The sequence below is a fragment of the Heterocephalus glaber genome, unplaced genomic scaffold (genome assembly GCF_053883595.1).
Source record: "Heterocephalus glaber isolate CG9 unplaced genomic scaffold, H.glaber_assembly_v1.0 deba00001461, whole genome shotgun sequence".
Classification (NCBI taxonomy): Eukaryota; Metazoa; Chordata; class Mammalia; order Rodentia; family Bathyergidae; genus Heterocephalus; species Heterocephalus glaber.
This window is the reverse complement of record NW_028258308.1, coordinates 45,367,235-45,389,547: the sequence shown is the minus strand read 5'-3', so window position 1 is coordinate 45,389,547 and position 22,313 is coordinate 45,367,235.

Genomic DNA, 22,313 nt, shown 5'->3' with positions numbered 1-22,313 from the left:
TTTTTCCCATTTTCCTTTCCTCCCTTCCAACTCTCAAACCATCCCTATTTATGAAAGCTTTGTTTCTGTTTTGTCCTTTTCTCATTTTTTCTTACCCTTCTTTCCTTTCCCTCAGCCCTACCCCCCAGTTCCCCTTCTCCTTTGAAACTTTTCTTCCTATTTCACAATATCTATTGTACATTTACACTTTTGTTTTCTCACATCAGAGAAACAATGTAGTATTTAAAAATGTATGTCCGATTTATTTCACTTAAGAGTATAATTTCAAGGTCCATCCATTTAGCTATAAATGTCTTTAATTATCATTCTTTATGGCCAAGTAGTACTCAATTTTATATGTAAAAAACCTTCTTTATCCAGTCACCAGTTAATGGGCATTTGGGTTGTTCCCAAGATTTAGCTATTGCAAACTGTGCCACTATAAACATGGGTGCACATATATTGCTGTGGTAAGATGCTTTTAATCCTTTGGGCAACATATGTAGAAGGGGAATAGCTGGGTCAAATGGGACCTCTAATCCTAATTCTTTGCGGTATCTCCATACTGATTTCCACAGTGGTTGCACTAGTCTACATTCCTACCAGGCATGAAGAAGGGTTCCTCTTTCCCCACAGACCCTCCATCATTTGTTATTCATTGATTTCATGATAGGAGCCATTCTTTTTGGGGTGAGGTGGAGTCTCAATGTTGTTTTCATTTGTATCTCTTGAATGACCAGTGAAGTTGAACATTTTGTCATATGTTTATTTGCTGCTTCTACTTCTTTGTCTGAGAAATGTCTGTTCATTTCAGATGCCCATTTTTGAATTGGGTCTTTGAATTTGGGGGGTCTCATTTTTTTCAGTTCTTTAATAAATATTGTAGATAGTAGACCTTTATCTGAGGAACAGCTGGTAAAATTTTTTCCCCACAGTTTGGGTTGTCTCTTCACTCTGTTGGTGGTTTCTCTTGCTGGGCAGAAGCTTTTTAATAAGATGAGAGGGGCCAGGGATTTAGCTCAGTGGTTTTGCTGCCAGTTGTGCAAGCACAAGGACCCAGTTTGATCCCCAGTACCAGAAAAAATAAGATGAGATCCCAGTTGCTGATTCTTTGTGACTGAAGTTTTGTTCATGAAGTCTTTTCTTACACCAATGTCTTCAAGAGTTCTACCTAACCTTTCTTCCAGCCAGTTTAGTGTTTCTGTTGTAATATTTAGATATTTGATCTGTTTCAATTTTAGTTTAGTGTGTGGTGAGAGATGTAGATCTAGTTTTAATCTGTGGCAAGTTGAAACCCAGTTTTTCCAGCACCATTTCTTAAAGAGGCTATCTTTCCTCCAGTGAGGGTATTTGGCTCCTTTGTCAAAGATGAGGTGGCTTAGTATGTCTGGAGTTGTTTCTGCACCTTCTAATTTGTTCCATTGATATCAGTATGCTTTTTTAAATGCCCAACATACTGGGCTTCTGTCACACAGCCCAATCTGAGACTTGCTGCTCTAGTCAGCCCATGGTGTTTTCAGTCTTGAAGGGTATAAGATAGGATGGGTAAGTTTAGGGTAATAAGCCTTATATTACCAGTTTTTAGACACTCCATAAGTCATTTATATTCATATGTAAAGAGGTGAGCAGGATCTGACCCAAAGTTTTAAGGTAATAGACAAAAAATGAAGGTGGTTATCAAGTTTTATCCTGATTGTAGTTACCCATTAGACATCTGTAGGCCCAACAAGTCAGCGCTCTTTTTTTTTTTTTTTTAAGCAAAAGCAGCTGTTAAGTCCCTGACTGCCTCAGAAGAAAACACAAATCTTGGTTTTAATGAGCAACAGGTGAAGAGCCTGAGAGTTTGTTGTTTGTCCATACTGGTGATCCTGAGTTTTATTCTCTCATCTAGTTTATTCTTGGAGAATCTATGGCAAAGGAATAATGACTTTAATGATGCAACTGGGTCTTGTGCCTGCTAAGATTGTTTGGAAGTGCGAGGGATATAGAACACATACTCTGCTTATAATGGATAACAGGCCCTCAGTTAAGGCCCCAGGAGTGCACCTTGCCTTTGTCCCTGTGGTGTTCTGTCTCAACGTTGCATTCAGTTAGACATCTATTTAGAAGTGACTTCCCACATACTATTTCTATGAAGTAGCAACCCCATGCTTATTCTTGCTGAAGTTACACACCCGCCTGTCCTGCCTGGCGCAGTGACTGTGCTTGACACAAGATTCCAAAATGGGGCAGTAGAAATTTTCCTTATTTTTGAATCTGCAGTTGTAGGTATGCTAAGTTGGTCATTCCTTACTGACAAGTGGAGTATGTCAGCCCCTTCATTGGGTCTTCTGGCAGATTTGACAAATAAGAAATGATGCTGTGTAGCTTCTGAGATAAGTCCTAAGAGGCTCAAAGCTTTCAGCTGGGCCCCTCAGAAGCCTTGCTCTTGGAAGCCAGCTGCATGTAATCAATCTGGCTTAGATGAAACTTCATCCTGTGAGAAAAGCTAAACTAATACTATGAGGAGAATGTGTATAGTTATCTGATATGCCCTCAGGTATGCCAGACAAGAGAGTCTTCAGATGATTTTGTTGCCATTTTCTGACTCCAGACTGGGTGCTTTCCCCCTCATTATTGTGGAACCAATGATGAGAATGACGACTGAGTTGCACAGACTCTTTTTCTGGCCAAGAATAGAATTGGGAGATAAACACACAAACCAAATTTCCCCCCTGTGGAGGCTCAGAAGGTTATAAATATTATATAAAAGAAATGATGGGGAGGGATAGGCTAGTAAGAGAGATGAATAGTCATGTCTTTTCTGGGAGTGAACAGAGATTTTTTTTGTAAGTCACCTCTTGCTGCTCCTTTTATTTTTTTCTTTAATTTTAATTTTTGGTACCTGGGATTGAACTCTGGTCCTTGCACTTGCGAGGCAGGCAGCAGAACCACTGAGCTAAATCCCTGGCCTGTTGCTCCTTTTATAGTTCTTTCCAGTCATCGTCATAACTGTCAACTGTCATTTAGCATACAAATGGCATTATAATAGAGCCACAGGTTGTTTGCAGTGGCTTTGGTAGTCATCTTATATCTGAGATTTGCCTAACCCACCTGAAGAGGGGTCTCTGTCCTACAGATATCCTGTCCTCAAAAATAAGATTAGGTGGGACAGAAATTCACCCAGGCAACACAAGATTAGGATGAAGTAGGACTTAAAGAAAAACAAGTCCTTCTCAGCCTTGGGCAGTTTCCTCCCTCCCCTAGATAACCCCCCCTTCCCTGTAGCTGTAATTCCTTGTTCTGGTACAAATAAAATTGACAAATATGTCCTGTAAACAAAGTTCGTGACACTCTGTTCTCATATGATTTATAAGACACTGTCTTCTTACAAGGCTAAATTACAAAACTGCCTGCCCTTGTCCTGTTTTGGTAAACTCACTAGCTACATCACTAGAAAGACCACCCCACTTTGACAAAACATATAAAAGCTGCAACTTCTTTTTGTTCAATGTTTTTCTTTTGGACAGGAGTTTGTTGAGCCATTGTTCATCTAAAACCTGAAATAAATCCTCATGATCTCCATTGGTCTCTCCTGTCTCCTAGAATTCTGCAACATTTCTGTTGACCACGAAGGGACTGGAGATGACAAGAGTTGCTGTCTCCTTTGCCTGCAGGCCAGAGAGGGGCCTGAGCTATGGGAATCCTGAGACCTCTGGTGCCACTGGGTTATACTTCAGCTTGGAGAGGGAATCAGTCCCCCTGGAAGTCCCCCCCTGCCCCCTCTGCAACAGAACCTGTTGGGATTCAGGATGATTCTGGAATAACAGTGTTACAGGACTGTGGTAAGGTTTTTGGGCCCAGGGGGAAACCTGTCCCATTAGGATGGAAGGGGAACCTGATCACCTTCTGGGTTATATGAGTAATCCGATGTGGATTGAGTCAGACAAAACGAACAACCCCAAGTGGAATGGAGGGGTGGCCTGCAGTGAAAATTATTCTCAAACAACTCACGAGGGAGGTGCAAAGGGGGTTGAGTAATCAGATTCAGAGGGAGTCTGATAAAACCCACACCCAGGTTGGCAAAAAACTGGGAATGGAGAAGTACATGAGTTCATGTAAATAAATGAAGTGAAAACAGCTAGGAAAGTGCTGGAAAGCACCCAGCGAAACAGTGAGAGGGGCCAAGCCAGGGTGACAAATGGAACAAAGGGAGGCAAAGGCTGGGCCATGGTGAGCAATCAAAGTGGTGTGCTAGGAGCAATCTAGATCCTAGCAGGACTGTGTACTGTGTTAGAACACTGACACTGATGCCTGCAAACAGCGTGCTCTGTGCGGCAAAACAAAGAAACATGGCCTGGCCCCAAGGTCTCCTTCTCCTGGCTTTGGGAGCCCCAAGGCCCAAACAGCCTCAGCCGGGGGCTAGATGGCCAAAGTAAAAAAAGCTACAACCATGCATAAAGTGGTTTCACAGGAGGAATTACATTACAAATTTTAGCTAATAGATAAATGTACTTCTGGTTTCCAATTTGAGTTGATATTTCTGTTTAATTGGTGTGTTTAAAATATTTTTTGTACATTGCAAATTCTTGAATTATAATTACAGGGTTAACTTACTCTTCTCTACTTTTTGTTATAAAGAACACTGACTCAAGGTTACTTAGAGGTCTATTGGCAGCCAGTCAAATTTAAATGTAAAAATCTGAAAACAAAAAAAAAAAGGAAAAAGAGAAGGACATTTTAAAATATAAATGGCTGCAGTCAAGTTTGTCATGAAGGTTTGTAGTAAGTGAGATGGAGGAGAAATATTAAAAAGACTGTAAGTAGGGCTGGGGATTTAGCTCGGTGCACTGTGCCTGCCCTGCAAGTGCAAGGTCCTGAGTTCAATCCCTGGTACCAAAAACAATACAAAACAAAAAAATAAAAAACAAAACCCCACAACCAACCAAACAAAAAAACCCTCCAAAAACCTATGAGATATACTTTTTTTTTTTTTTTTGGTACCAGGATTGAACTCGGGCCCTTGTGCTAGCGCAGCAGGCGGAGAAACCACTGAGCTAAATCCCCGGCCAGATATGCTTTTGATATGAGAGGATTTTATATAAAATTTTTGTCCTGTTAGGTTAAAATGAGAGATAATGACAAGATTGTAAAGCTTATGTATGTCGAAAGCATGCAGAAGTGATATATCAAGGAAATACGTATGTTTGCATGTTAGTTTGGTAAAAGCCCATTCTATTACTTCTAAAAGCTCCTTGCAGCTCAAAAGACTCAAAAATACATATGGTTGCTTGTTAGTTTGATAAAGCTCAAGTTATTCCTAAAGCAAAAGTGCTTGAGAGAATGATTTGTGCTAGAATACAGTAGGTATGGGAGAAAGTGTCAAAACCCACCCCATTAAGATGTATGTTAAAAAAAAACAAACTTGAGGCTATACAGAGGGCTACGGAGTAAAGCTAATCCCCTTGAGGTTAAAAATTTGTTTTTTGGTACCAGGGATTGAACTCAAGACCTTGTGCTTGCGAGGCAGGAGGCAGAACCACTGAGCTAAATCCCCAGCCCGAGGTTAAACACTCTATGAAATAAACTGGCCCTCCTTTGCTATAAGGTGGCCAGCTGGGGAAGGGGGGAATTGGGAATGTACATAGGGTGATAACCATAGAGTGATAACTGCAGGTAGAGAATGACCAGGGAACCCACTCTCCTTAGTCCTGAGGCTGCTGAGAATCAACACATGGTAAATGCTGCCTTTATGGATCAGGCAGAGACATCAAGCACAAACTACAAAAGTTAAGAGTTTTGCTGATAAAAATACAATCCAGTTCTTAGAGGTGGCCACTAAGCTATATACTAATGGAGACTGGGAGGCAAAATGAGAGGTTAACTGGAGGCTCAAAATACCAAACCAAACCAAGTCAAACCACACCCCAAACCAAATGAGATCTGTTGACAGCAGTGCTCACAGGAAAAGAGAGATCACTAAGAGGATGGGCACAAAAAGGCAAAACAGGAGCCAAAGAGAGCCAGGATCTGCCAGTCAACCAAAGCTAAACTGACATCACTGTGCACAATGTAAAAAGTATGAACGCTGGAAAAATGAATGTGCAGAAAATGATAAAAGAGATGAGGATAAAAATTCCAAAGTTTATGAGCTAAGCCCTTATATGAAGCCACAAGGTAGGGGAGATTCCCTCCTGGAAAAACTGACCAGGAGAGAGCACTTAAACAAATCAAAGAAGCCATGACTCAGGCCTCAGCCTTGGGACTGCCAAATATACTCAAGCCTTTCTTCCTTATATGCCCATGAACAAAAGGAAATGGCCATAGGAGTTTTAACCCAGGTCATGGGATCCTAGCATTATCTGGTGGCATATTTGTCAAAACAGACTCTATAGCCCTGGGATGGCCCCCATGCTTCAAGGCACTGACTGCTACAGCCCTACTGACACAAAAAGCTGACAAACTGACCTTGGACAACTAACCATTTCAGTAGCACATTCAGTCACAACCTTGATGACTGCCCCCAAACAGGTAATATCCATAACAAAGGCTCTTTTATTAACGAAAGACAAAAAGCTAACATATAAATTGTTTCAAGATATGTCTTTACATGGAGCCATATATAAAAAGAGGAATCTTGACTGCTGGGGGCAAAGAAAATAAGTTCAAAGAAGAAATTTTACAGCTACTAAATACATTGTGGGCCCCAAAGAAGGTGGCTATTATATATTGCAGAGGGCAACAACAGACTGGAACATTAGAAGTCAGAGGAAATAAAAAAAGAGAAGTAAAATGGGCTAAGGTAGTCCCCCAACCTGAAACAGGGACCTAGCCATGCCCCTCTTTCCAGAACCTCCTCTCCCAGAGACCTGAATTACTCCCCAGATCAAAGAGCCTGATTTGGGGCTAGGGATTTAGCTCAGTGGTGCTGCCACCTGCCTCACAAGTGCAAGGTCCTGAGTTCAATCCTTGGTACAAAAAGAAAACAGCCTGAATTGCCCAAGAAGCTGGAAAGTACGTAAAGGGGGTGGGGGTGGGGGTGAGGGGGAGTGTAGCCAGCCCTGAAATGTTGGGGGCCAAGTTCATAAGACAATTCCATCAGCGGTCTCACATAAAAAAGATGACATCTGTATGTGCCACAGCTCACTGCCATCACTCAGACTGTTTGTGGGCAATGCTTAACATGTGCCCAAAACAACCCAAGGCCAAGGCCCATGCAGCCCCCAGGTATGTAGGTATGCAGGCAACAGGAGCTGCTCCATATGAAAACTTGCTTATGGACTTTACTAAATTACCACGAGCCAGTGGCTATCAATACTAGTGCCTGTCTGTTGTATCTCAGGATGTGGTGACAGGAACCCCCGAAAAAGCAGGAGTAGCAATCCTCTTTGCAGATCAAATGGATTTCAAGCCAACACTACTTGAGAGACAAAGGACAGTATATTCTTGTAAATGGAAAAATCCAAGAAGAAGAGATAGATGACAATCATAAATATGTATGCACCAAATACTAGTACACCCAGCTATATAAAACAAATACTAACAGACATGAAAAATCAAATAAGCACTAATACAATAGTAGTGGAGGACCTCAATACCCCACTGTCACAAATAGATAAAAACAACAACAACAACAACAACAACAAAACGAAATACTAGAACTCAATCAAACTCTTGAACAAATGGACTTAACAGATATTTACAGAGTGTTCCACCCCACAAAATCAGAATACACATTCTTTTTGGCTGCTCACGGGTCATTCTTCAAAATAGAGGATGTACTAGCTCATAGAACTTAAGTGCAAAGGGACTGAAGTTATCTCCTATATATTATTAGACCACAGTGTGATGAAATTGGAGATCAATAGCAAAAAAAAAAACCTGCGAGAATTTCATAAACACATGGAAATTGAACAACACACTTTCAAATAACCAATGGGTCACAGAGGAAATTGAAGAGAAAATCAGTTCCTACAATTAAATGACAATGCCAATACAACATATCAGAATCTATGGGACACAATGAAAGCAGTCCTGTGCGGGAAATTCATAGCAGTGAATACTCATATTAGGAAAATACAGAGCTCAAATAAACAACCTGATGCTGAATCTCAAGCTTCTAGAAAAAGAAGTGCACGACAAAACTAAAGCTCATGCAAGCGAAGAAATGATAAAGATCAAAGCAGAAATCAATGCAATGGAAACTAAGAGAATGATACAAAAAAAATCAATGAAGCAGAGTTGGTTCTTCAAAACAATAAACAAAATTGACAAACCATTAGCCAAACTTATTAAAAAAAAAAAAGAAGACCCAAGTCCATGTAATTGGGAATGAAAAGGGTGAAATTACAACACACCCAGCAGAAATCTAGAGGATCATTATTACCAACTTTGAGAACCTATACACAAATACGATGGAAAACACAGAAGAAATGGACAGATTCCTAGATAACATATGAATTACCAAAGTTGAACCAAGACCTAAAAATTCTAAACAATCCAATATCAATCAATGAAATAGAAAACTTAATTAAAAACTTACCAACTAAGAAAAGGCCAGGTCCTGATGGCTTCACTGCTGAACTCTATAAGACATTCAGAGAAGAACTATTGCCACAACTGTTTAAATTCTTTAATTAAATAGAAAGGGAATACTCCCAAATTCATTCCTGGAAGCAAACATCACCTTGATCCCCAAAGCGGAGAAAGACCCAACTGAAAAAGAGAACTATAGGCCAATATCACTAATGAACATAGATGCAAAAATCCCCAATAAGATACTGGCAAACAGAATGCAGAAGTTCATCAAGAATATCATACAGCCTGACCAAGTGGGATTTATTCCAGGGATGCAGGGATGGTTCAACATATGCAAATCAATAAATGTAATACACTATATTAATAGAGCCAAGGTCAAAAACCATATCATCTCAATAGATGCAGAAAAAGCATTTGACAAAATCCAACATACATCATAAAAAGCCTACAGAAAAGTGCGGTAGATGGTCTCTATTTCAACCTGATAAAAGCCATCTATGACAAACCAACAGTCAATGTCATACTAAATGGTCAAAAACGGAAATCCTTCATGCTTAAATCAGGAACAAGACAAGGATGTTCACTATCACCACTCTTGTTCAATATAGTTGTGGACACATTTAGGCAGAGCAATTAGACAAGAGAAAGAAATAAAAGGACTACACATAGGAAATGAAGTTAAATTGTCATTATTTGCAGATGATGTGATACTCTATATAGAAGACCCCAAGAACTCCACCAAAAGTCTTCTAGACTTAATAACCAAATTCAGTAGAGTAGCTGGATACAAGGTCAACAAAAAAAATCAATAGCCTTCCTGTATATGAACAGCAGACTCACTGAAAGAGAAACTGGAGAAACAACTCCCTTTACAATAGCATCTTAAAAAATAATATACCTAGGAATCAACATAATGAAACAAATCAGTCCTCTACTCTGAAAACTATAGCATTCTGAAAAAGAGATCACAGAGGATATCAGAAAATAGAAAGATATTCCTTGTTCCTGGGCAGGAAGAATCAATATAATGAAAATGGCCATACTTCCAAAATTGCTATACAGATTCAATGCAATCCCAATTGAAATTCCAATAGCATACTTCATAGACCTTGAGAAAAAAATAAAAAAATTCATTGAGAAAAAGAGGAGACCTAGGAGAACAAAAGCAATTTTAGGCAACAAAGAAAAGGTAGGAGGTACCAACCTGCAACTATACTACAAAGCTACTGTGATAAAAACAGCATGGTACTGGCAAAGAAACAGACCTGAGGACCAGTGGAACAGATTAGAAGGTGCAGAAACAACGACAGACACACTCAGCCATCTCATCTTCGATAAAGGAGCCAAACACCCTCACTGGAGGAAAGACAGCCTCTTTAATAAATGGTGCTGGAAAAATTGGGTTTCTACTTGCCAAAGATTAAAACTAGACCTATATCTCTCGCCATACACTAAACTAAAATGGAAATGGATTAAAGATATAAATATTACAATAGAAATGCTAAACCAGTTGGAACAGAGGTTAGGTAGAACTCTTGAAGATACTGGTGTGGGAAAAGACTTTATGAACAAAACCTCAGTTGCTTGTGAACTAGCCAACAAGTGGGGTCTCTTCTTATTAAAAAGCTTTTGCACAGCAAGAGAAACCACCAGCAGCGTGAAGAGACAACCCACAATGTGGGAAAAAATCTTCGCCTGCTCTTCCTCAGACAAAGGTCTACTATCTCCAATCTATAAAGAACTTAAAAAGATCAGACCTCCCAAATTGAAAGACCCAATCCGAAAATGGGCATCTGAAATGAACAGACATTTCTCAGACAAAGAAGTAGAAATAGCAAATAAATACATGAAAAAATGTTCAAAATCACTCGTCATTCGAGAGATGCAAATGAAAACAATGCTGAGATTCCACCTCACTCCAGAAAGAATGGCTGCTATCATGAAATCAACCAATAACAAATGCTGGCGGGGCTGTGGCGAAAGAGAAACCCTGCTCCACTGCTGGTGGGAGTGTAGACTGGTGCAACCACTGTGGAAATCAGTATGGAGATAGCTCAAAGAACTAGGACTAGAAGTCCCATTTGACCCAGCTATTCCCCTGCTGGGTATCTTCTCCAAAGAATTAAAAGAATCATACCACAGTGATATATGTGTGCCCATGTTCATAGCAGCACAGTTTGTGATAGCTAAAACTTGGAAACAGCCCAAATGCCCATCAACTGGAGTCCGGATAAAGAAAATGTGGGTTTTTTAATAAAATGGAGTACTACTCAGCCATAAAAATGAGAAATTAGAGACATTTATAGCTAAGTGGATGCACATTGAGGTAATACTCTTAAGTGAAATCAATAGGACACACATGTATAAATACCAAATAGTTTCTCAGGTGTGAGAAACTGAAAGTGTAAATAAGGACTAAAATGTACAATAGGTAATGTGAAATAGGAAGAAAAGGGGCAAAGGGGAAGGAAGTGGGAGGGCTAGGGGAAAGGATAGAAGGGAATGGGATTAATATGAGAAAATGGAAAAATAGGAACAAAATCTTTGTAAATAGGGAGGAATGGAGGGCTTGAAGGGAGGGCTGGGCAAGGGTGAAAAATAAGAACCAAGAGAGATTATGTAAAGGTGCAAATTTCCAATGATGAATGCCATTATATTGTATACCTAAAATGTACCAATGATTAGAATGAATAATCGATAATGTAAAATAGGAAGAAAAGGTCCAAACGGGTAGGCCTAGTGGGAGGGGCAGGGGAAAGGAAAGAAGGGAAAGGAAAAATGATGAGAAATGGAAAAAAATGGAAATAAAGTTTTTGTAAATAGGGAAGGGTGGAGGGGGTAAAGGGAGGGCTAGGAATGGGGAAAGAATAAGAACCAAGAGGCATCATGTAAAGGTACAAGTTCCCAATGAGAAATGTAATTGTGTTGTATACCTACAATGTACCAATAAAAGAATTTAAGAAAAAAAAAAAAAGAAGAAAAGGTAGGGGGTATCACAATCCCCAACTTGAAACTATACTACACAAAGCTATTGGGATAAAAACAGCACGGTACTGGCAAAGAAACAGACCTGAGAACCAGTGGAACAGATCAGATGTTGCAGAAACAACTCCAGACACACTCAGCTTCCTTATCTTTGACAAAGGAGCCAAATACCGTCGGAAAGATAGCCTCTTTAATAAATGGTGCTAGAAAACCTGCGTTTCAACTTGTCAAAAATTAAGACTAGACCTATATCTCTCACCATGCACTAAACTAAAATAAAAATGGATCAAAGATCTAAATATTGAAAGAGAAACACTATACTGGCTGGAAGAGGCATTAGGTAGAACTCTTGAAGTCATTGGTCATGAACAAAACTTCAGTCACACGTGAACACAAAGAATCAACAACTGGGATCTCATCTTATTAAAAAGCTTCTGCAGGCTGGGGATTTAGCTCAGTGGTTGTGCTGTCTGCCTCAAAAGCGCAAGGTCCTGAGTTCGACTCCTGGTATCAAAAAAAAAGAAAAAAAAGAAAAAAAAAGCTTCTGCCCAGCAAGAGAAACCACCAACAGAGTGAAGAGACAACCCAAAATGTGGGGAAAAAATTTTACCAGCTGTTCCTTGGTCTACTATCTAGAATATATAAAGAACTTTAAAAAATCAACCCCTCCCCAAATTTAAAGACCCAATCCAAAAATAGGCATCTGAAATGAACAGACATTTCTCAGACAAAGTAGAAGCAGTAAACATATGATAAAATGCTCAACTTCACTGGTCATTCGAGAGATGCAAATGAAAACAACATTGAGTCTGCACCTCACCCCAGAATGGCTCCTATCATGAAATCAATGAATAACAAACGATGGAGGAGCTGTGGGGAAAAAGGAACCCTTCTTCATGGCTGCTGGGAATGTAGACTGATGCAACCACTGTGGAAATCAGTGTGGAGATACCTCAAAGAATTAGGATTAGAGGTCCTATTTGACCCAGCTATTGCCCTACTGGGTATCTTTCCAAAGAGTTAAAAGAATCATATCTCAGTGATATAGGTGCACCCATGTTTATAGCAGCACAGTTTGTAATAGCTAAATCTTGGAAACAGCCCATTGCCCATCAACTGGAGACCGGATAAGTTTTTATTTTTGTACTGGGGATCGAACTCAGTATCTTGTGCTTGTGAGGCAGGTGGCAGCACCACTGAGCTGAATCCCAGGCCCAAATGTGCTTTTTCATAAAATGGAGTACTATTCAGCCATAAAGAATGAGAAATTAGATTTATAAGTAAATAGATACACATTGAGGTAATACTCTTACATGAAATAAATAGGACAGATGTGTAAATATCGAAGTTTCTCTGGTGTGAGAAACTGAAAGTGCAAATAAGGATTAAAAGGCTTAATAGATAATGTGAAATAGGAAGAAAACGTCCAAAGGGGAAGGGGAAGTTGCAGGAGTTGGGGAAAGGAAAGGGAATGGAATTAATATGAGAAAAGGAAAAAATGGAAATAAAGTTTTTGTAAATAGGGAATAGTAGAGGGATTGAAGGGAGGGCAGGGGAATGGGGAAAAAATAAGAACCAAGGTACATTATGTAAAAGTACAAATTTCCAATGATGAATGTCATTATATTGTATATCTAAAATGTACCAATGAAATAAAAAAGAAAACTTGCAATCCTGCCTCTGCCTGGCTGTGTGGGAACTTTAAATGCTAACCTTAATATGGTTGTCTCCATGCTAATGAGTAAAGAAAACTTACATTTATCTTCCTGATATTAAAATGTTATGCCAAGCCAGGCGTGGTGGTGCACCCCTGTAATCCCAGCACTCGGGAGGCTGAGGCAGGAGGATCATGACGAGTTCCAGGCCAACCTGGAATACTAAGTGAGTTAAAGGCTAGCCTGAACTACACAGCAAGATCTTGCCTGAAAAAAAACCAAAAAAAAGGGCCCGGAGATTTAGCTCAGTGGTTCCAGAGCCTGCCTCAGCAGTGCAAGTTTCCGAGTTCGATCCCTGGTATCAAAAAACAAAAAAAACCAAAACCCAAAAAAGTTATGCCAGATGAGGTGGTACATGCCTGTAATCCTACCTACTTGAGAAGCTGAGGCAGGAGGATTGTTAAGGCCAATGTGGGTAACTTCAAGAGACCCTATCTCAAAATATAAAATAAAAAATGGCTTGGGATATTGCTCAGACCTCCCTCCATTCAATCCTCATCAAAACAAAACAAACAAAAAATCAAAACAAAAAACCTTATAACCAACCAACCAAAGCTCCAATATTTGTAGTGAAACTGATAATGTTAAATGTAACTTTTAAGAGAGAAGTCATGCTTAACTTTTACTAACAACTTTCACTTGATCAACTTATTCACATTAAGCAGTGTCAGTCAATTAAAAACCTGTCACAGGTTCTGAGGAAAAAACCTCTAAGAACATTTGTGATTTACAATTAATCAGTGACATAATCTTTAAGTTGATAGGACATTATGGCAAGCACCAAAGGCAGGGGGAAGAACAGAATCAATTTTTAAATGTATTTTTACAGTCTAAGAGCAGAAAAAAAATAATCAAAGTGAAATTTTTATGCAAGTCTTTATTTACAACTTGTTTAACAACTGTACACTTTTTTGCAACCCTGAAAACATTTTTTGTACTTGAAAGGGAAAATATAGTTTGACCAAATCTTAACTTTATTCTTCATATACATATACATATATTATATGCATACATATAAACACAATACCATAACAAGTTGACAATAATCAAATTAAAGTGAAAATGTGATTCCAAAATTTTAAAAAAACCCTAAATATCCATCTTTTGATGGCTCCTTGGACTTTTTGTTATTTGTTACAATTTTTTTTTTGGCTGATATTCTCTTAACAAGTCATTCACCTCAGAAAAATGGTTGAGAAATACACCAATTTTAAGAAACAGTAAGTTGTTGGTTAACAGGTAAAAAATGTGTGCCCACTATTATGTACAATGGATCCGTATTGTATTTTTAATTGTGAAGTGAGGAATTCAGAGTCCTGTTTGACATCATTATTTGATTAAAATGACAGAGTAAATTTGTAGAATTATAAATTCAATAGTCAATAGGAAATAATAATGTACTTAGCAATCTCTTTTGCAAAGGCTAAAATGCAAAGTGGGCAATGAAACCAACAATTAACAGAATAATCAACAATACTTAAGACATGAGTATAATAAGGCTTTAGAGCTGGGACTATAACCAACATAACTTGAACTCTAATGTACCAAGGTGCTTTCTAGATCATCTGAAAAGTTACAAAAATACTCCAGGGAAATAATTCCACTATATATGTCTAAATTTTTGATAGTTTGAATTTATTAATCAAAATAAGGTAAATTATTAAATGTCTGAATCTTACCATAATTTTACCATAATCAAAAGCTGGGTGTTATAAATGGGAGGCAACTGTTGATATATGAAAAACTGTAAAACATGATAAACCTAGAAATTATTTTCTAGAGTACAAAGCATTTATCAATTACACAGAACTTGTAAACAGCAAAATTTGGGACAGCAATGATATTTTAGTGCATCTGAATCATAAGTAACTAAGGCTAATAAAAAAACAAGACTACTGATAAAAAATTAAAAGGTCCCAAATCATTGATTGGCATTTGTGTAATTTCCTATATTTAAAGGCTTTTTAAAATTTCAAGCATATTGAAAATTTTTCTTGACTAGTATGAGTATTTGTAGAACACATATTAAATCAGGCCACGAGGAAAATAATGAAGCAAACTCTAATGTATTTACTCACTTATACTTGGAATACAGTTAATTTCAACATAGATCATTTGTAGTTTCACACTACTATTGGATCAATTCTATTGTATGATCACAGAACTTTAAAAAGGAAGAGGAAAGTCTCATGACTTCCTAACAGGATAGTTTTAACCAAGCACCAAACTTACTCGAAAGAATTATACGCAGAATGCTTGCCTAGCACGTGGAAAGTGCTGAGTTAAATTCCCACACATGCACACGCATGAACACACACACACAAATCCCTTGTTTTCACCAAAAAAATTTCAAAGATATGTCAGAATACTGTAGATAATTTTAAAGACATTCAGCATTTTAGTATTAGGCCAAGTAAATTTATAATAGATATTTTAAAATGTTTTTATTAGCTAAATCACATTCTATTAATAGTAAATATTTGGTTTATACAGATCTAAGTTTAAGAGCAGGAGGCTATGACCAAAAATTACTTGGCTGGGAGTGGTGGTGCCCATCTGTAATCCCAGCACTTGGGATGCTCAGGCAGGAGGACCACTGCAAGTTTGAGGCCAGCCTGGCTAAACAGTGAGTTCAAGTTCCAAGGTTATACTTATTTTTATAAAAAAAAAGCCTTCTTCAAATAAGTGGTAAGCCATGTATGTCACAAGTTGACTTGGTTTATTCTGTTTTCATCCTCTCTCTGGGTATAGCAAGTACTGTCAAACAGCATTTTCTGCAATGATGGGAATGTCCTATCTGTGCTGTTCCTATATGGTAAGCCCTGTTCACAAGTGACTACAGAACACTTCAAATGTGGGTATGTGATGAGGACTAAAGTTTTAACTTGATTTAATTCATTTTAACTGTCACATGTGACTGGTGGTACTGAATTGGTTTACAATTTATTCTTATCTAGATTAACCAGAAGCCACTGAATGTTAAAAGACTTTTGAAAGAGACGTATCCACCATTCAACAATGAATTAGTAGAAGATACTTAAAACTCTTATTTTGTTCTCATGTCTGTGTATTTTTAGTTTTTTACTTTGGGAGGAGAAAAAATACGCCTGTAATCCCAGCACTTGGGAGACTGAGGCAGAAGGATAGCTGTGAGTTTTAGACCAGCCTGGGTTACATAGTGAGTTCAAGGGCAGTCTGGACTATATAGTGAGACTCTGTCTCAAAACAAAACCAAAACAAAACAAAACAAAAACAGCCAGCAAGCAGCTTTTCCCCAAATGTCAGACTAGATTTTTCTATTTCAGTGATGCTGTCTTCTAGATGGACTGGCTTAAAGGGAAGCTCACCAGTACAATGAGGGTGGGAATCATGGTAACATGGAAGGAAGAAAACAAATACCAAAAAATTTGTTTGTATGTGTGTGTGGTGCTAGGAATGAAGGCTAGGGTCTCACACATGCTAAGCAAGTGCCCTATCATTGACCTACTCCCCCAACTGCAATTTAGAAACTTTTTATATAATTTAACATGTATCTCATCTAAAAACAAGATGAAATAAGACAATATCCCCATGAGCAAATATCTCTATTCTTTGGATGTAACTATGTCTGTGTTTATGTGACAAATTTCGGATTATTAATTATATTAATATTTTCATGCTACAAATAGAAAAGTTCTGGCTGTTAAAAAAAAAACCTCTCAATAGAACAAGCTGAAAATCTTGCCCAGTATGAATCTAGGAAAATAGCCAAGTTCAAAAGCTGTTATCTGCTATGAAACTAAATGTTTTTTTGGCATTTTGGTATATTTAGTGTCTGCCTTTTCTCATCACCTCTCCCAGCACTTTTCAGATTCTCTGACTTGACAGTGGCTTTCTTCCTCTGCTTTGGGTATTTGATGATGAAGAAACTTTATTTTTTCTGGTACCGGGTTCGAACTCGGGACCTTGTACTTGCCAGGCAGGCACAGCACCACTAAACTACATTCTTGCTCGTGATGACACTATTAAAGCCAGGGACAGTTTGTAGATTCATATATCTGGAGACAGTACAAAAAAAGTTAAGAAAACCTAACCAGAAGATGGTTTGGTTTTATTATCCAACCTCAGAAAACAAAGTTTCAAGTTTCAAGTGTTAGGGTTTCAGAGGATCTGGTTTTGTGGTGTTACATTACAAAAGAAGCTTCTTAATGTGACAAGTCAGAAGTAATTGATGCCTAGTAGCCCAATCCAGCTACTGATTTCTAGATTTAGAACTTCATATTCCTAACTTCAAGATATTAATAGAAAATAACACAGAAAAGTAGAAAGGTAAAATAATTATCTAATATTAGTAAAGTGCTGTAAATCTTGCAGCAAAGTATAAATAACACATAAATGACTAAAAGTAACAGTAAATATTAAGATACTCATTTTTAATACTGATATATAAACACTATGGAATGTGTATATTCATTGTCCACAGGTTGACAAATAACATCAAGAACATTTTTTATTAATTTTATAACAGTGCTATACTAGTTTCTTTTGCCAGTTCAGAGCTCTTAAGTGATAAAGCCTGTTCAGAGATGTCCTGTACATTTATAGCACATTAACTCCTCAGCATGTTTTCTCTTTGAGGTTACTCTTTTTGTGATATTTAATTTTTCCTTTAAGCTCAAAGCAGATATAATTCTGGATTTGATAGCCCCGATTCTAAAATTTTGAGGCTATGGACATCTCTGATTTAATCTTGATTCTGAGCCTAGTGGTAATGTAGTCTGCATATAAAGGGTCACTTTAAATATAGTTTTAAAAATGTTTATTTTTGTCTTCATTTAAAACAATACTTTTTGTGGGGCTAAATGTAATTAAGGGGGATATACAGTTTAAGCTAATGGTGTTTATCTAGATAAAAAGGCAGATCCAGATAACTGTTAGTCTGGAATGTATGTAGCTCAGTGGTGCCGCACCTGCCTCACAAGCACAAGGACCTGAGTTCGATCCCCAATACCATGGGGAGGAGAGAAGACCCAAACAAAACAAACAAAAAACCACACAGATAACTGTTAGTCATGATTTTTAGCCACAACAGATTTTTTTTTCCTCATCTCATCACAGTATCTTTAATGGCCTGAAAAAACCATCACAGTAACTTAAGTCTTACAATGAAAATAATTTTCCTAAAAAATAATTTTCTGGGCACTAATAAACATAGTTATATTATATGCTTAGTTAATACTCATTGAAAGGAAAGACAACTAGATATTAGATGTTTGATCACTGTTATCAAATTCATGTATAAGACAGATTTTATGTAAACTATTATTTTAAGATCATTTGTTAAGACAGTTTAAATTTTCATTGTATTAGTATTTTTATTTTAATTTAATTTAATTTTTTTGGTACTGGGGATCAAACTTGGGTCCTTGTGCTGCGCAGCAGGCAGCGAAACCACTCAGCTAAATCCCCGGCCCTGTATTAGTATTTTTAACTGCCTAGATATTTAATAGGCCACTTCTTATCCCAGTATCCTCATTCTACTCTACAGAAGGATTTGCCTTAACTGCTTTCTGTTACTTTAACTTCAATTCTCATTTATATGCTATATGTAAACTTAATCTTACACAATATGAGAGAAAAATACTGGAGAGTAAATAATCTCTAATATATAAATACATGTATATAAATATATGTGAGTATATACATAGACACAGACACATGCATCTCTAGGGAAGCATTTATGGAACCCCACAATTGCCAAAACTCATAAACTTGCTCTAATTTGGCTCAGGTCTCTTGTTTCTCAAAAAAAATTAATGTTCCATCTGTATTATTTTAGTTCAATGGGAAGAATCTATGATTTTAAGATATTAATTATAGGTTTTTAAATATTCATAAACATAATACATGTGAATTGGATCAGCAATCAGTATGTACTTCCCAAGAACATAATCGGTGATTTAAGAGATGGATGTGATTACAACTGAGTTGTCCTTCATTTTATAAAAAGGATGCTAAATACTCTTCTTTCATAATTCAGAGGAATAGGGAAGAATAGAAATTTGCCATGTCAGCAGCAAATTATTTTATATTTTTTAAGGCTTCTGAGAATATTTTCATTATAAAACTCTAGAACTTTATTGTGTTAAAATTGGACAATAAAGAACACACTTTCAAAAATTTCAATGAAAGAAACGTACCAATTATTTAAATATTCTTTGTAAGCCAGCCACACAGTGGCATATGTCTGTAATCCTAGCACTTTGGGGAGGTTGAGGCAGCAGAATCACAAGCTCAAGCCCAGCCTGGACAACACAGTAAGACCATGTCTCAAAATAAGTTTTTAAAAGGGCAGGGCATGTCGCTCAGTGCAAAAGCCCTGGGTTCAATCTCTAGTACTGACGTGAGCAGAGTGCAGGGGAGAAAAGCTATAAACATGGGATGAAAGAATAACAGATGTATTAAGAATAGCCTCCTTCATATAAAAGGTTTGATGAATAAGACATTCAAATGACTATAAAAGAATAAACCTGCCAGACATGGTGGCATATACTTGTATTCGCAGCACTTGGGAGGCTGAGGCAGGAGGATCACCATGAATTCAAGGTGAGCCTGGGCTAGTGAGTTAAAGGCCAGCCTAAACTGCATAGCGAGACCCTGTCTTAAAAAAACAAAAACAACCCTCTCCCCAAATTGAAAACAAGTAAAAGAATAAGCTCAAAAGCTTCTTTCTAAACCAGGCTGAATAACCTGAGAAATTTACATTTTGACTGGGCTACAGGAAAGAGTGTACCTTTATCGAAACCCTTTTTAACTTATAAAACAAAAATAAAAAACATGATAAAATAATTTTCATGGATTCTGCTATCTCATTTTATTGTGTTCAGGATATTCTTTCACCCTACTTTAGAATACCACATAGCCTTCAATGTTAAGTATAAAGCTACATCAGTTAGATGGCCATTTCTAGGCAAAAACATTCCTTTATGATATGATAAAAAGTCAGCTGGGTATCATGGCACACACCTGTAATCCCAGCAGTTGAGGCTGAGGCATGAGTTATCATTCTAAGTTCGAGGTCAGCCTGGGGTACATAGTGACTTCAAAGCCAGCCTGAATTACATAGCAAGACCCTGTCTCAAAAAAAAAAGCCAAATTATTCTTCCACCCAGTTTAATGAACAGACAACAAAAGGCATTTTATAATATTATTATTATTTTGCCCTTAGCAAAAAGCAAGAGGCCAAGCGCTTTCTGCTTACTTTAGGATCAAAGATATTCTTATCCACATGGCTATAAATTAGCTAGGTTTCTACTAGCTGTGGGCTGTGGATTCATTTTCAGACCAATCAACCTCACATTTCCAAACCCTGCATAATTGTAACATTCCTGGAATATGAGGTCTGAACAGCTATGTGAGATTAAATGTAAAAAGTTAAGAAAAATTTTTAAAAATTTACATTTTTGGTAAGATGATTCTTACATGGGGATAAAGATTTTAAAGTTTAAAACATGGTGTTATCATTAAAATAATAGATGAATGCTTGAATGGGAGCTGTAGACACTCAAAAATATTTTAAATCTTAAGACTAAACCAAACTGTTACCAAAAAGATGTGAGCAAAGTGGCTCAAATAAAACCTGTCTTTCCTTCAATCTAACATCCTTCATTCAGCAACTCTCTACTATGCACAGCATGGATTTTCATTTCTTTGAAAGAATTAATGAAATAGAATGTTGTTTCTGACTGAATAACATTTAGCTTAATTTTGTACAACTGAGGTTTTTTTTTTTTTTTTTTTTTTTTGGTACCGGGGATGGAACTTGGGACCTTGCACTTGCGAGGCAGGCAGTGGCACCACTGAGCTAAATCCCCAGCCCTGAGGTTTTATTATATTAACAAAATAATAGAAATTGAAGAAGAAAATCAAAGACTATAATATTATGCTTATTATAATCTAACCATTAAACTAATTTTTCCAGGCTAAGGGTATCTAATAGAAATAATTCTTTATTGATACATTTTGAAACATGGGTCTTTTATTTGGAGATTTCTTTTAGTACTGTATTATAACATAATTGGACAAATGGTAAAAAGTGTGATTCAATTTTTTAAAGTTCTTGTAAAGTATGTACAAATGAATTATTCTCATTTCATATATAAAAAACTGTATTTACTAGATTCTTTCCCTACTAACTTCTTAAATGCACATTGTGGAACATAAATATTAATGTTCTTATTTAATTTCAATTTTTTTTTTCCAGTATTAGGGAGCAAGCTCAGAACCTTGTGCTTGCCAGGCAGGTGTGGCACCACTGAGCTATATCCCTAGCTCCCATTCTTATCTATTGACTTTGACTTTCCTGTCCTGGTCAGAAGGAGAACAGAACATCAGCTTTTCTGTATGGGAACCAGGGGGTGTGGTGACAGCTTATCTCACTGGAGGCAGTGACAGTGCACTCACTCTGCTCCCCACACCAGAAGCAGGTCCACTGTACAGGCTCAGTATGGCTTCAGGAGCTACTGAATGCCAGGAGTGCACAAAAATACATGGAAGTACTGTTCACATCTACACCAAGCTCCTGATGTCTCTGAACTTCTAGATAGAGCATGGATCATCACAAACTCCTTGAGAAATTATTAATCATTACTGAAGAAATACAAATGTAATAAAACCTTTCCAAATCTGGACAGGGAAAAGTTGCCACTGTCACAGTTAAGTTTTATTTTTAGCTTCCTTTCTCTTGGTGCCGGGGATCAAACCTAGCACGTTGTACACAGTAGGCAAGCGCTCCACCAGTGGGCTACATTCCTATCCCATCTTGTTCTTGGGTTTCTTTTTTTTCTTTTTCTTTTTTTGTGGAACTCAGGACCTTGCGCTTGCCAGGCAGGTCGGGTGCCACTGAGCTACATCCCTGGCCCTGTTCTTGGGTTTCTGACACCCAAAATATATTGATGCTACTTCTAATAAAAGTTTGTTTTGTTTTTAAACATGATAAAATGTTTAGAAATATAATTTCTTCAATATAATGAAAATAATACACCAAACTTTAAGGGTATACAGTGTAAAGGTTGTAGATGCTAGTTATAGCAGACAACACATGCTGAAGAAAATCCAAAGTAAAACTTCCTTCTAAAA